At 41.7% G+C, this 15,698-nt stretch overlaps 1 protein-coding gene across 6 annotated transcripts in view; it reads left to right on the top strand.

Annotated features, from left to right (window-relative positions):
* The window catches only part of PHACTR2 (phosphatase and actin regulator 2), a 143,702-nt gene that overhangs the window by 63,571 nt on the left and 64,433 nt on the right, over positions 1 to 15,698 (top strand). The gene's annotated exons all lie outside the window — the stretch shown is intronic.

Below are 15,698 nucleotides of genomic sequence, written 5' to 3'. Positions count from 1 at the left end.
GTAAATAAGTACGAAGAGGGGGTGTGTGTGTGTGGAAAGAAAGGGGGAGGGGGCGAGGAAAGGAGCGCTGGCATTTCGCCCAGCAGCCAGGCTAGTAACCCGCCCATCTGGTTGCGTTTGGCTCCGGGACGTTTTGTGTGTAAGCAGAGTATTGAAAATAAATAAATAGCGTGTGAAGGGAAATTTCCTACCCACTCCCCAACAAAGCAGCCCTTGCTGTTAGCAAACTAACTTTCTGGCGATAGTATGAACTGCTTGGGAATGCTGTTCGGAGGCATGTTGGGATAACTCGGTGTGTTTTGGTTACTGCAAAACAGAGCGGGTCTCTTCCCACAATAATAGGATGTAGAATCTAAATTAACTCGGGGAGGTTTGAAGTTTCCTGCAAAAATGTCGCTGCATGCATGGTTTTCCTCAATGCGTGTTTCCTTTGCATCCGTTTTGAAAAGTATAAACAAATCCTGTTTTAGACTTTAATTCTGAAGGCTGAACTTTGCTCTTAATTTGCTTATTGTAGTTAATGTGGGAATGTTTTGTGAAATAGGAGACAGTGTAGCAAACTTTTTCCTTTTTTTTTTTTTTTTTTTTTTTCCTCCTTCATGGCTGTTTCAAAGGATATTTTTTAGTCATAACATACATTTTAAGAAAAGCCCCGTTATATTTCCAGTTCCACAACTTCCCAGTCATACCATCCCAGTCAAAATCTTGGGTGAATTCCTCTTCTGCCAAACATTGCATTAAAGAGAATTTTGCAATAAATTTCACCATCCTGCTAAAGGTTGGTGAACTTAGCAACCAGCACAAGAGAATTATATCAAGGTAGGCGTCAGTAAACAGATGTAAGGAAACGGATGGACTGGTTGAAAGTTTTTGTTAAACTTCCTGTACAAAAATATGTATAAGCTCTTGTGTGCAAAAGTGTATTGTGAAGGTACTTTGTCCATGTGGGGATCAGTATCTTGACTCTGGTGCCTGTGTTCACTCAGCAGAATGCTAACAATTGGGTTGGATTTCTAGCTCTAGCTAAGAGAAAAAAGTCACCCTTGAATTCTTCCCTAACAGAAACCACAATTGTCAGCCAGGAGCAGTAAAAGACTGACGGTGCAGGTTAGGGTGATGCTACCTCAGTATTGCCAAGTAAATTCTAGTTATCACAATTTTAAGAACACTGCACTTGTGAGGAGACATTGGTAGCAGTGCCTCTGTGAGGTTTCACAGAAGAGCAGTCCCGCTGCACTTCCAGCCTTGTTGAAAATGTCAGGAGAGTATATCCTCAACAAGAAACCACAGGGACAGGTAGGTTTCTGGTTGTTGTGGGTTCTTGGGGTTGCAGTCACTTGTTTTCTTTGGTGTGCTGCTCAGGTATGGTCTGAATGCTTCATACATTGCAATGTTTGGGAGGAGAATGACTTCTATTGGTTCCAGTGTAGATGGGTTGCCCCTTAGGCAAGTAGTCCTAAAATCTCAGTTGATTTTGGTGTGCCAGCCATTTAAGTCTTTGGCAGCTGCTAGAGATTAAAGTTGAAGGAGATCCCTGTCTTGCACATGTAGGGGCCACAAATCTGTTTTAGTGCTAAGCAATCAATAGTGCATTCAGATCACCAGTGAGCCACACAAAAGCAGCTGTGAGAAGTTACTTGCCTGTTTGCTCCCTTTTTTTCTCCAGCCATGCCAGCTTGTGAGGGCTCAAATCCTGCCCTCTGATCCCTGCTGTGCCCCTGCAGGTTTCAGAGAGGTTGTTGGCTGGGTTGGGGGGGTGGCAATGCTAATAAATCACTGTGGGGCCTTCAGATTGATGTGGGCAACACGGTTTGCTGTATAAAACTGAAATAAAAGACTTTTCTAACACAGTGACTTTCAGGAAGAGATAAAATGTATACATTATACAATACTCAGTATGGACTCCAGCCAATGTCCTTTTTTTAATTTTTGGGTTTTTAACTTATTCTTTATTTACTTTAAATTAAAGATTTTACTCTTGGAAAAGGAAATACATACTGATGTATTTAGGCAGACCAAGGCCCTAGTGGAACTTTCCCATTGGGTTAAGTGCAAGACTGAGGCCTAACCATGAAACACAAAGCCCTGCTCAACTGGGCAAATGCAGGCTCATACCGGATGGATTAGAGTGCCTACAAAGAGGGGAAGAATCAGGTTTTCGTGCCCTGCCATAACTTGCTTTAGTAGCAATGCTCTCTCACTAGAGTTTGCCATCAGCCATGGATGTGTGGGTGTTTTTTGACAGGATCAGAGCTTTAATCATCTCCCATAACTGCGAGTGGTAGATGGGCAGCAAAGGAGTCCTTGGCTGCCTGTGAACACCCACCAGGCAAACCTCTGCTCCTTCTCCTCTTCAGTTCCAGCTTTTCACTGGTTTAGATGAGTTTTCTAAAAGTTGTTATTTGTCATGGTTTGCAAATGTAAACAGCAATAATAGCAAGAGGGGCTTGGGAAGATAGTGTGTATACATATATATATATATGTGTAAAAGGAGGGGTGTACACTGTCCTTGCTCATGTTCCTTTGTGTTCTGTGGTTTTCCCATGCCTGGTAGGACTTGGTTGATGTGCTTTCTCCTCTTTCATTGGCTGGAGCTCAGTGCTTTTGGGGGTTATCAGCCATCATGTGCAGAAACTATCACATCTATCGAAGAGCACCAGAGCTGTGCAATTTTTATTTAGTAATTTATTTATTTAATTTGTTCATGGGTAGTTCAGTACCAGCTGCAGTATCTGGAAACAGCCACGTCCTCAAGTAGAAGCATGAGAAGATAATGCTTAAAAGCGGACTTATGTGACAAAAGATTTTTGTTGTTGCTTGAATAGTGATACCTTGTTAAGGATGGAGCTTCCAGTAAAAACAGACCTACCAGTGTTCTCAGGAAGAGGTCAGGCAGTTCAGCATGGAGTCTGTGGAGCACAGCAGAGGGTATGTGGAGGGGAAGGAGAAGCTGCAGAGGGAAGGTCTTGGAAACATCTTGCCCTGATGGTCGGGGTGCTTAGTGGAGCCAGCTGAAAACTGAGGTCAGATCCAGCACCAAGTATGTAATTCATGAATTTGTTTACTCTGGGATGGGTGGGAGTTCCTTTTGTTGTATATGTTTTACAGAAACAGCACAAATTTTCAGGCTTGTGTTTCATCCTATTACAGACACAAAGTGTTTTCAAGGACATGAAAATGTACTTTGACAGCACAGGAAAAACCATTTCCCACCCAGCTCCCCCCATGAGATGAAAGCAGTCGCTGGTAGGATCCTGTTGTTTGTTGACCTTGGCACTCTGTGAAATTATTATCATAGGTCAGAAGTGAGCATGTTTCTCAGACTCCTCTTTTTCATCTCTCTTGGCTGTATGGGACTTCCTGTTCATTGGAAGGAAACAGCAGCTTCACCTGTGTGTGTGCAGAGGAACTGTAATTGCCTTAGCAGGGCAATGTTATCTTAGTCTGTAAATGAAATGAAAAACTAATGTTTGTTTCAGCAGCTCTAGGTGTTGGTAAACAAACTGACAGATTATCAGCTCAGAAATTTCTGGACTTACCCAGGAATAGGAGTCAGTCCAGTAATGCTCTTCAGTAGTAGCTACTTGTGAGCCTGACTGAGGGTGCTGTTCTGGAGCAAGCACTTCTGTTCCTGAGGAGCTGGACATGAAGATACTCGGCCATAGGCTTAAATTCTCATCCTGACTCAGTTCACTGGTGATTTAATGTGCAGACAAGCCCTTACAGTAGTCATCAGTAATGAAGAAAAAAAATGAATTCCAGCTTTTTTCTTAAAAGGGAAAGAACTTTGACATCATTACACTTACAAAAAGGCATCTCAAAGCATTTACAGGTGCAGCGAGCTACTCTCAACACACCTGTTAGCTGGTCATTTCACTTACCAGTGCACTTGAAAGGATAGAGAGCTGAGATGTCACGTCCCATTTGATGTGAAGCCTCTTCTCCACAGCCACATACGAAGTTCTGGGCAGAGAGCCTCATCTTCTGTATTTTTTCCTGAGGTTTAAATTGATTGGTGACTTTGAGTCTGATCCCTTGTGATACTTCACTTGGAATCCTTTTTTTACCTTCTTTATGCTTTTGTAAGTTATGGAAGAGTTGTAAGTACAAAGGGAACTGTTTCCAGTTGCTGCTTAATTTACATCAAAAGTTTTTCAATTTTTGTGGATCTTGAGCATGGGGAACTCTCCTCATCCTACCAATGTCGTTAGATGAGGCTACAATTGCGACCTCTCCAGAGTTTGTATTAATTCAGTAGGTAATTTGCCTCAGGCTTTAGGCTGAGTGGATAGTTTAGATACATTGTCAAAGGCATAAAAAGCCAACCTTTTACAGAATGGTTAGCATCAAAGGTGTCTACTACTAATGGGAACTGCAGAGAGCTTTTTTCTTTTAAAAAATTAGTCCTTGTGTGTTAAGTTGAAATACCAGAAGTAATAGCAACTGTTCAAAATGTAGGTCTCAGCACCCAGAACCATGATTCTGATTTGTGCTGTCGGTGAGGGTCCAAACGTGAGCATGTGGAATTAATCACTAGTTCTAGTGCCACAGTTTTAAATGTAACATGTTTATAAAATACAGCGTGTATTTCCGTGGTCAGGGATGCTGCTGTCTGATCTGCCAGAGAAAAGCGGTGCCCTCAGTGCCACAGCAGCACTGGGCTGGATGTCCCAGACCAAGCTCCTCAGCTGCAGCAATAGCTCACTGCAAAGGAGGCAGCAATTGGAGCCTTCACTACAGGGTATGGCCAAAAGCAGAGATCTTGTGAGGACACGGAGGACCAGCCACACCACAGGAACCATGTGTGAACCATGGTAACATGTGGATGTGAAAATAAAGACCTAGTGCTCAACAGGACCTGGGTTGGTGTCTCACCTCTTCTCACTCTAAAGCTGCCTCAGGGGTGACCAGGAATTCTCCTCGTTTAGCTACCATGGTACATAACCTTTCATGGCAGGCGTGCTGGCTGAGATGCCTTCATGCACTGATGTTTGGTAGCCACTAATCACCTGTTTGCAGTGTTAATCATCAGCTTCCTCATCTGTCTTTTTAGAGCTGGCTCCTGGGAGGTCAGTGCAGGCAGGGCATCAGGGCCCTGTGGGCTGGCTGAGTTTGCATAGAGTTCTCATCTCAGATGACCACCCTGATAATTCCCTCAGACGAAAACCTTTCGGGAGATCTTGTTTCTTTCTGAGCCCCCTGTGCTAAGCCCCACTGACAATTGATCCTGCTCTCTTGGATCTCAGCCACCCCTTGGATCAGTTGTCCTTCCTTTCTAGATCCTCTTCCTTAGCTTTCTTACTGCTCCTGGCTAGTATCTCCTTGTCCTTAGGTGGTGTTTTCCATTACAGATTTCAAAACACTTTCCAGTCCTTTTTATAATATTAATTGGGACAGCTTGCTTGCGGTCACTCTGTACACCTAAGGCACAGCCAGGAGGAAACCAAAGAGCTTCCAGGCTTCCAAAGTGTTTGAGCCATATCACAGCCCTGCCTATTAAAGTCAGAAAAGACTTGAACATTTGTCGCTTTCTTTATGTATTCTTACTTACATAAAGCTGTCATTTGTTCACTTTGGAAGCTGATGCTTTTAGAAATTTAAAAAAAGAAGGAACACTAACACCTCTAAAAAATGCTTCTGAATCATTCCTGGGTTCGGATTTATTTTCCACTTTAGTTTATTGTTTTAAAATGGGATGAATAAAAAAATAAAAAAAGAGTGCACTTAATGCTTTGGGTCAGTTACCAACGGCTTTTAGGAAAATACATTAACAAGCAGCCAGCTCCCAGAACTTGTTTCTGCCCATTGTATTAAAGCTATAATAGCGGCTAGAATAATATTTCTGATCCACAGTGGTGCCCGAACCAGTTGTCATTCAGTCCCATAGACTGAATATAGAGAAATTATTTCTTAAGGGTCAATTTTTTACCCTCTCTAGTTGATACAGGACAGATTCCTGATCATGTGCTTTTTTTTTTTTTCAATGGAAATTGTGACAATGTGGAAGATGGATCTTCAGTAAAGTAGGTCTGGGCATAGGTAAAGAGAGAGGAAGGAGTTTGCTGGTGACAATAAAATGGCTCTCGTATTAGGCAGTGGTGGCTCTGGTCTGTTTTGCTTCTGATGCTGTAGAGTGAGTCCAGCTGCTGCTGCTGCCCCTGCTGAGACAGCAGCCAGGTTGTAGGGATGTGTGCGGAAGGAGACAGTTTGGTTTTGTCTGTACCCCAGAGACAACAGAAATCATTTTTGCTAGCTCTCCTAAGAGACTTCCAGTCGGGTCTGGTTTCAGGCCACATAAAGATATTGATATTAAAAATACGTGGAAAACTTGTGAAGGAGGAGAAAGAGTACAAACCATCAGGAGGGAAAATAGGCAGATATTGAGGGGTTTTAAAAAAAAATATTTTATGCCTCCAAAATTGGACAAAGAACAAAATCAGGTCATTTATATCCCCTTTTAGGTGAATTCTATAACACCATGACTGTCCAGTGAATTTTGAGACAAATGTAAAATTACAGCGGGGCTCCAGAATGTTCTGTCTCCTAAAGTGTTGTATGATAGAAATGGGTCAGTAGGAAGTAGGTAGGAAGGTCACTGTGAACATCAAGGTGATAAATGATGTGAAGATCAACTATTTTTTCAGTGTTAAAAATTTCAGTGATAAAAATTACATGGGTAACATTGCTGGGTGTTTTCCCTTTTGGTTTTGGTTTTTTTTTCCTGCCTCTTTTGTTCTGGATTTAAATACTATGATACATGAGTCAGTTCAGACTTGTCTGTTTGCAGTCCATGGAGTGTTTTGGACTAACAGTCTGTGGAGACAATGCAGTTACCTCTGCCCATCAGGTTCAGTTTTAGGAAATTTTATTTAGGACTTGAGTTGCTTGCAGACTTCATACAGGGTTGCTGCATAGGGATGAATTTCTTCTATCCCTGACTTGGTTTCCAGGCACTTGGAAATAACATCTCTGTCAAAAGGGAAAGTCCCTTACCTTTGTTTTCTCTCACCGCTTTGAGCAGCTGTGATGAACAGTGTTAAGTGGAAAAAAGCTAGAGGGAAACAAGCATCTAGGTTTTTTCCAAAGTTGCATGGAAGTCTAGGGTATGCAGGTTGTCAGGTTGCAAGTAAAATGAGAAACAAAAAAGTGAAGATAATGACTTGTAGTCTATTTTGTATTGATACTGGGTTGACTACGTGTATGTAAAGGCTTGGCTAAGTGTATGTCGAATAATAGTCTTCTATATGATGCTAGAAAATTGAGGTAACACTGTTACTTGGCAAATCGAAGTATTAATACAGAATCTCATGCGAATGATAGCTTTGTGAAAATGAAGTTTTGTGTGAAAAACCATCTACCTCTGCAAAGCATTCAACACTGTCCTGCATGACACTCTGGTCTCTAAACTGAAGCAAGACGGATTTGATGGATGGACCACTCATAGGATAAGGAATTGGCTGGGTGGTCACACCCAGAGAGTTGTGATCAATGGCTCAGTGTCCACATGGAGATGTGTGACAAGTGGTGTTCCTCAGGGGTCAGTGCTCAGACTGGTGCTGTTTAACATCTTTGTGAACGGACAGTGGAATTGAGTGTATCTTCAGCAAGTTTGCTGACAACACCAAACTGTGTGGTGGAGTTAACATGCTGGAGGGAAGGGATGCCATCCTAGAGGGACCTTAATAAGCTCAAAAAGAGGGCTTGTGCAAACTGCATGAAGTTCAACATGTCCAGGTGCAAGGTTCTGCACCTGGGTTGAGGCAATGCCATGCATGAATACAGATTGGGAGGGGAAAGGATTGAGGGTAGCCCTGAGAAAAAGGACTTGGAGGTGATCATGGACCAGAAGCTTAACATAAGCTGTCAATGTGTGCTTGCAGCCCAGAAAGCCAACCAGGTCCTGGGCTGCATCAAAAGAAGCACAGACAGCTGGTAAAGGGAGGTGATTCTTCCTCTCTACTCTCTTTTGAGGCCCAACCTTGAGTACTGTGTCCAGTTCTGGAGTCCCCAGTGTAAGAAGGACATAGAGCTCCTTGAATGTGTCCAGGGGAGAGCTACAAAAGTGATCAGAGGGCTGAAGGAAGATGAAGGAAGTCAGGGATTTTCAGCCTGGAGAAGAGGAAGCTCTGACATAACCTTATAGTGGCTACCTGAATGGGGTAGACAGGACAGCTGGGGCATAGGGCTTTTTGCATGGGTGTTCAGTGAGAGGACAAGGGGCAATGGTTTAAAACCTGAAGAGGGGAGATTTAGATTAGAGATTACAAGGAAATTCTTTACCATGAGGGTGGTGATACATTAGAACAGGTTGCATAGGGATGACCCTTCCCTGGAAGTGTTCAGGGCCAGGTTGGATGGAGCCTTGAGCAACCTGATCTACTTATAAGTGTCCCTGTCCATGCAGGGGGGTTGGACTAGATGATCTTGAATGTCCCTTCCAACCCCAGCCCCTGTGATTCTGTGAAAAGATGTAAACTGCAATGGGTATGTTGCCTTATTCTCTGATTCCTGCTTTGGTTTCATATGAATTAGAGTGATGTTTTGCTGGTCAGAATAAGCCTGTGATACAGCTGTTCTGAAGTTTGAAATTATGTGAGCAAAACCAGTTCTATTCCCAAAGATCAGCCTTGTACATTTCGCTAATGTTGAAAGGTATCTTCACCCTGAACAACTGCCCAGGCTTTCAGCAACTCCTAGTCATGTAGATGGACTGTCCTCCTTTCAGTGTTATTTAATCCTGTTTCTGTTTTCTGTATCTGAATGTTTTAATGTATTGCCCAGTAAAAGTCCAAGAATGGTGCAGAGACCTTAGAGGTTGCTGGCTGGGCTTTTAAGCTTGGGCTTTTACTTCTCTGTGCAAACAAATCACATTGCTTATAGTCTAGAAATAATTCACAAAAAGTACAAACAATCTCATCTTTTTTTGATGTAAACTAAATAGGTAATGCGCACAATTCGAATAACTGATAAGCCATGAAGTTTGATGTTTTCACTGTGATCATATAATTTACATTTCCAGCTTAATCCATTTCTGCCAAGACTTGGAGTCATATTGGGACTCTTTTGGGGCTTAAGAATTTTTGTTTAAGGCTTGAAGTTTCACCTTTAGAAAATTACCTCTTGGCTGGGGATTTTTCACCCCTCGTTGCATTTTGGGGGTTTGCAACCCCGAATATTGGTGATGTGCACTAATGTTATTGTCATACTGCATGGCCTTTTCTGCCGAAGACCTGGCACTTCTCCTTGCCTCCTGCCTGAGTGGCTGCAGAGCAAAAGCAGGCAACAAAGTCATTTGATTCCCAACTTCCAGCTGTTCAGTAGCCAGCTGAACTAAGTAAAACAGCACTTGTCATGAGTGAGTTTGAGCCTGAATGCTCAGGAAACTTCACAGGAGGGCAGCCTGATGCTGGAGAGGATGGCATGTTGAAAAAACAAATGACAGCAACAGGAGCCAGGCTCTGCAGTCCTCAGCCCACTGCATCTGTGTGCACCAGTTCTCTTCCTTCTCAAACCAGGAGCTGGAAAACCAGTGCCATGCACCAGTGTCTGCAAACTCAGAAAACTGCAGCTTCTTGGATTCCAACATAAGTTGGTGTGTGTTGTGGCATGGATTCTAGTAGACTTATCAGTTCATGGAAGAGTCAATGTCGAAGCACATCTGTAGCTGCAGGTTGTGTCTATATCAGTGTTCCAAGGCAGTTTTTGCAGATATTGTAGGGAGTGAAATGCCTGAGATACTCCTAGCCAGTGTTTGCTCGTGAGGCCCTACTAAGTCTCAGTGTGGCTTGTAGATCATGTGGCTTGTAGACACATGTACTGTCAAAAGGATGCACAGAGATTTCAGTGTTAGGGCACCAAACCAATGAATTTCAGCAGCACTCTTAGTTAAAAACATAGTGTGACTATGAAGACCGAGGGATGATCCAGCAAGTGGCTTTTCTCCCAGTTGCTTTCCTTCCTTATAACACCCAGATATCAACTTACCTGAAGCACTTGTGCTATATCAAGCAATATAAAGTCACCCAGGCTGAAAACTAATCTCGTGTTGGCTTTTGTTTATCTTTAATCTTTTTTTTTCCTCCTTTTTTTTTCCTCCTTTTTTTTTCCTCCTTTTTTTTTCCTCCTTTTTTTTTTCCTCCTTTTTTTTCTCCTTTTTTTTTCCTCCTTTTTTTTTCCTCCTTTTTTTTTCCTCCTTTTTTTTTCCTCCTTTTTTCCCCTCCTTTTTTCCCCTCCTTTTTTCCCCTCCTTTTTTCCCCTCCTTTTTTCCCCTCCTGTTTTTCCCCTCCTGTTTTTCCCCTCCTGTTTTTCCCCTCCTGTTTTTCCCCTCCTGTTTTTCCCCTCCTGTTTTTCCCCTCCTGTTTTTCCCCTCCTGTTTTTCCCCTCCTGTTTTTTCCCTCCTGTTTTTTCCCTCCTGTTTTTTCCCTCCTGTTTTTTCCCTCCTGTTTCTTCCCTCCTGTTTCTTCCCTCCTGTTTCTTCCCTCCTGTTTCTTCCTCTCTCCCTTTTTCCTCTCTCCCGTTTTCCTCTCTCCCGTTTTCCTCTCTCCCGTTTTCCTCTCTCCCGTTTTCCTCTCTCCCGTTTTCCTCTCTCCCGTTTTCCTCTCTCCCGTTTTCCTCTCTCCCGTTTTCCTCTCCTTCTTTTTCCTCTTTCATCCTTGATGAGTCAAAAAAGAAATGGCACTTTAATTTCATGCTTACAAAACACAGATTCCGTGGAATACAGTCAAGTGGTTTGACTCACGTAATCACGTAAAGTTTTTGTAAGCTGGTGGGACATGATTTGTAGATACTAGCTGTCTTTACAAGGAGAAAAAAAAAATGCCAGACAGTTCGCTGCCAAGACATTTGGCATGTTTAAATCATGCATATATAATGTGTTATAATTTATTTCATTGCTAATAATTCAAAACTGGCTATGCATTTCCTTTCCTGTAAATTCATTCAATGTGTCTGAAGATTACTGATTTGTTTCTTGGAGTTTTGTAGATTTATTGCATTTCTGAGGGGAAGGAAGTGTTGGTTTTGGCGTAGATGTTAGGAATACTTGTTCTGAAAACGTGAAGCAGTGTTACAGTGCACTGCTAATCTGGCCTCTTTTATGTTGATGCAGAAAAGGTTGTAGTGGTTTTCTTGCCCTATGTGTTACAGCACCATGCATAGTTCTCCTCTTAAGATAAATTGCTTGAGTGATTGATTAAAAGAAGGAAAATACTAGTATTAAAAATCCAGATAGGATTTAAAACAATTGCACCTATTGCAAAGTAGCTCATATGCTTAAATTCTTGAAATTAAAAGTTCTAAAAGGTCTCACTCTTCTAAGGAGACACTAGATTCAGTTTCTTGGGAAGAAGATGCTATTGTTGTTTCTTACTTGAATATTGCTGCTTTTGACACATCAAAATAGAGTATGGAAGAAACACATAAGGCCTGATGAGACAGAGTCCATGTCTTTGTAAGGCAGTAACAATGAAATGGACAACTAAGACTGTGGATGAAGCCAGCATGACAAGAGCTGGACAAGGACCAAGCAGAAATTAAAAATACTTTGTTGAAGAAGAAGTGAGTAGCAGAACATGAGCCAGCAAGAAAAAGAGAGATGTTAACTACAAAGCATTGCAGAAACAACATGAGCCTTTTGTTGGACAATACTGCCATGTAACTGTGTTGTGTTTTAGAGAAAAGATGATTCTGGAGAGAGGAAGAAAGTTTTTGTTGGAACATTTTAGGGGAATTCAGAGACCTGAAACTGAAAAAACAAGTATCTTGGACACTTACAGCAACACCTCTCTTAACTCTCCTCTGGCACTGTTGCTCCTGATGATTTAATTTTCCCGTTACTACTGAAGACAAGGGGGGTAGAAGAGGAAGAGGAGGACATATTTCAGCTAGAACCAGCAAGACAAACAATTTACTTCTGAAACACTTAACGCACCTGGAAACTCTGTAGCTTAGTTTGACATGCATAGTAATAAATGTGTTGAGGAGAAAAATATTTAATGTTAGTATCTGTTCTCCAGGAGCATGTCTTTTTGAAAGAAGAGGAAAAAAGGATGTACCTTTATAGCTGTCATCATGAGCAATGAAAAAACACCCGTGAGAATACAGACTTAGGCCAATCAAAAATACACAAAAGCTAAATATTCTTTTCAATACATTTTAAAACATCAAACAAAGGTTTTAGACTTTGCAGTTTCCTCTAGTTAGCAAAAGAAGCTAAAAACAGAACACAAAATTCGATGTATGGCACTGCACATTGTATCTAATACAGAGACTGATTATTAGTTTGGAAGTGGCTGCAGTAGCTGAGGATGCACCCACTGATGCTTACCTTTCTTAGACAGAAGTTAACCCCTCCTCAGCTCAGCCCTGCTTATGTGCAAGCCTTTCCCAACTGCTTCAGTGCAAAATCAACAAAATCTGTTACCATGTAAGAATAAAGGCTATGGCTTTCCATCTTCGCATGATCTGGTAGGTTTCCTGTCTCCCAACTCTGAGTGCTTCTGTGCACATTAATCAGTCCTGAGAATGGTCTTGTGTGATTATTATATATTGTTATCCCTCACCTCTCTGCAAGTGGAGGCAGACGGACCTGAAATACGTAGGCCATGAACCAAATGAGCATAAATGACCAGTCAGGCTCTGGATTTTTGTGTTTGCACCTTTCAACCAGCTGTTCTTAAGGGGTGTTTGTAGAGAAAACATCTCTCTGTTGTTGAGTGTTCAGCATTGAGCACCAATCTCCTCATTGAGCTTCTCTCCTCAGCCAGAGAAGAAAAACATTGCAAGATGCATCCCCAGAAAATTAAATGAACAAAAAAAAAATAAATAAAGCCTTTGCTAAGTGAGTTAAGCATAGTGGGAGGAATATAACCTCAGACAGGTAGCAAGCTAACCCACTGCTGTGGGTAACTATCCCTTCAGCTTTTTGAGGGGAGCAGCCTCCTCAGACCATTTTGCCTGTAGTTTAGCAGATAGCATCACCCTCACAGTCCCTGGATGGAATACAACTGTTTAGCGTACTTGGTGAGCTTTTTTTTCCTTTGAGGTCTTGTTTCAGGGGTTATATGCCAGCAGGGCAGGAGGACTGAGCCCCTGGTATCTTTTCCTCAGTACAGAGGGGTCTGGAGGCAGAGACAAGGGTTTTTTTAACCCCTGAGAATTAATACACCCTGTGTGTACATGAGGCCAGAGGTTTCTTATTTTCAATTTAGTTGGTTTAATTACTCTTCATGCAGTAAATTCCACATGGGAGTGAAGGGTGAATGGAGAAAGAACAGAGACATCAGAGCTAATTAAATTAGCTATTTCTTAAAAACAAATAAATACCAGGCAGTTCAACGTCTTTAAAAAAATACCAGTATGGAGCCCATTCTTTCTTGTTTAAGCAACTACTTGCATGCCCAGATGTCACTGTGGGGAAAACTTACAAATCTGGAGAGGTTTACTTTGACTTACTCTGTGTATTTCTTTATAATGCATATAATGCTTTTACACCTACATTTTTGTTTGTTTGTTTGTTGTTTTTTGTTTGGTTTTTTTTTTTTTTTTTAACATATGGGGTAGTAGCAAAAGTTTTGAGACAAAAACCTATCATTCTGGACTGGTGGGGATAAAAAGGGATGTGTTTGGGGTGAGAGAGAAAGGGGGAAATTTTGAGTAGTGCCAATGAAGCGCTGGAAGACTTTGAGGGCTTCCAGGAACACTCTCCAGCCCAGCACCTTGCTATGAAGTTACGTGAGAAAGCCAGCCATTAGTATGTCTCAATGCAGTTATTGTCAGTATCATATAATGTTGTTTTTTTTCTTACATATTTACAGGAACTTGTTTTTGCTAACCCCAGATTTATGGCTGTTCCACTAAGAGATAGATTTATGTACAGTCACATAAACTTGCAAAAGTTTTAAGCATCAGATTATGGTTTAAGTTACATTTTGCTGTAAATTTCAGTGGTGCAATTTTCAAAAAAATGGTTAAAATTAGAAAAAAAATATTTCTGGTCTCTTATCAGTTAAGATAGAGAAGCCAGAGCTGTCGTAGCAGTATTTGTGTTTAGACCTAAAGAACTCCTTGCAGTGGGAGGACAGGTGCGTGAGGTCAGTGGACATGAGAAAAGCTGAGAGATGAAGCAATGCTCCCCAGAGCTCCTTGGTAGTAGAATAAGGATGCTTTTAAGGTCTGAGTAGGTTAAGAGCCCCTTCAATATCAAGGATTTACTTTGGCACTCCCCAGTTCTGGGTAATTGCCATAAGCTGGAGGTAAAGGGGATCCTTCAATTTTGTAGATACAGCCCTTCGTTCCCCCTAGTGTTGCTGTAGTTGCCCAAAAACAGAGCTACTCATATTGAAGTCATGTCAGTGAAATTATTAGTGAGAAATTTTCCTTGCACAAAAAACTACGCTAATGTTTTTTGGTTATTATCCTCCCTGTGGAGCAGATGCTTAGCTCAGGGTTCTGCTGCAGTTTTGGTGGGAAACTGAAAACTGCACATCCCCATAAGCTGAGGCTTATGCAGCTGAGGCTCACCCTACATCCCTCCTGCTGCCCTTCCTTGCCACCAGCACCTGTCTATCCTCTGACAAGGGCCTGCCTAGAAGTGTGCAGTATTAGTAATAAGCAACATGAGTACATTTTAAGTGTTTTCCTCTGAGCGTGAGGAAAATATACATGCCATAGTAATGCATTATTTTTTTCTTGGTGTTTTTTTCTCAAAGTTAACTTCCCCCAAAATGCAATTGTACCTTCTGATTCTGTCAGAGATAACAGATAATTAAAAATCCACTTGAACCTTGGATTCTCGAGAGGGCTAAAAGGCAAAAATTTAAAGTTAGCTTAGGGGCTGACTGGAGTGGGAAGGCAGTGTTGGTGATGGAGCTCGGCAGGAAGGATTGGGAGCTTTGGGGTGAAATCTGAAGGTTCTTCATCACCTTCAGAGTTGATAGTACCTGAAATAGGATGACATTTCCCCTGGGATCCCCATACAATCTGTGGACCCTTCCCTTCAGCAGACTTCTCCAGCATCACAGGGGCTGACTTGCAGTGATGGCTGGGTGCTTGGTCAGTTTGCTCCTCCCCATTCTGATCTCTCTCTGAACCCTATAGGGCAGCCTTTAAAATGCTGAGGTGACACATGGCGCTGTCGATATGGGCTCTGTTGATACAGGCCATATATATGTTAACAAACTTGAAACTGAAGAGTTCTTGTTAAAGTCAAAATTCTTAGAGCACTGATTCCCAGTGACCACTGTTCTTAAAGGCATGAAATGTCATAAGATTTGCAAAAAACCCCAACTTTGTGTTAGTTACATCATGCTTACCTCTACTGTTCAAGTTTAGTATATTATATGTATATATATATACATGTATATATATGTTATAAAGCACCTGTTAACAAATGTTTCTTTATTTAATTTTATTCCTATTATATAGAACAAGGAAATACTCAGTGGAGGTTAATGATGCTTTTCTTGCCATTTTTTAACCTGAGTCAGGCTATGCTGTTGTGCTTACCTGTATCCCTTGTGTTACACATCTGTATTGATGTACAGAAAATCTCCTACCAGAGAACAATACAGAAATCTTCAGTTTCACTTATGTGGTGTTTATCTGTCTTTGTCACAGTTTCAGGTTTTCCCCCAGAAAACATTTTTCCCCAGAAAACATTCCCAGTGATCACTGTGTGTGAAAGGTTCAATGTGAAAGCC

Source organism: Heliangelus exortis, chromosome 3, assembly GCF_036169615.1.
Source record: "Heliangelus exortis chromosome 3, bHelExo1.hap1, whole genome shotgun sequence".
Lineage (NCBI taxonomy): Eukaryota > Metazoa > Chordata > Aves > Apodiformes > Trochilidae > Heliangelus > Heliangelus exortis.
This window is presented reverse-complemented; position numbering and strand designations above follow the sequence as displayed.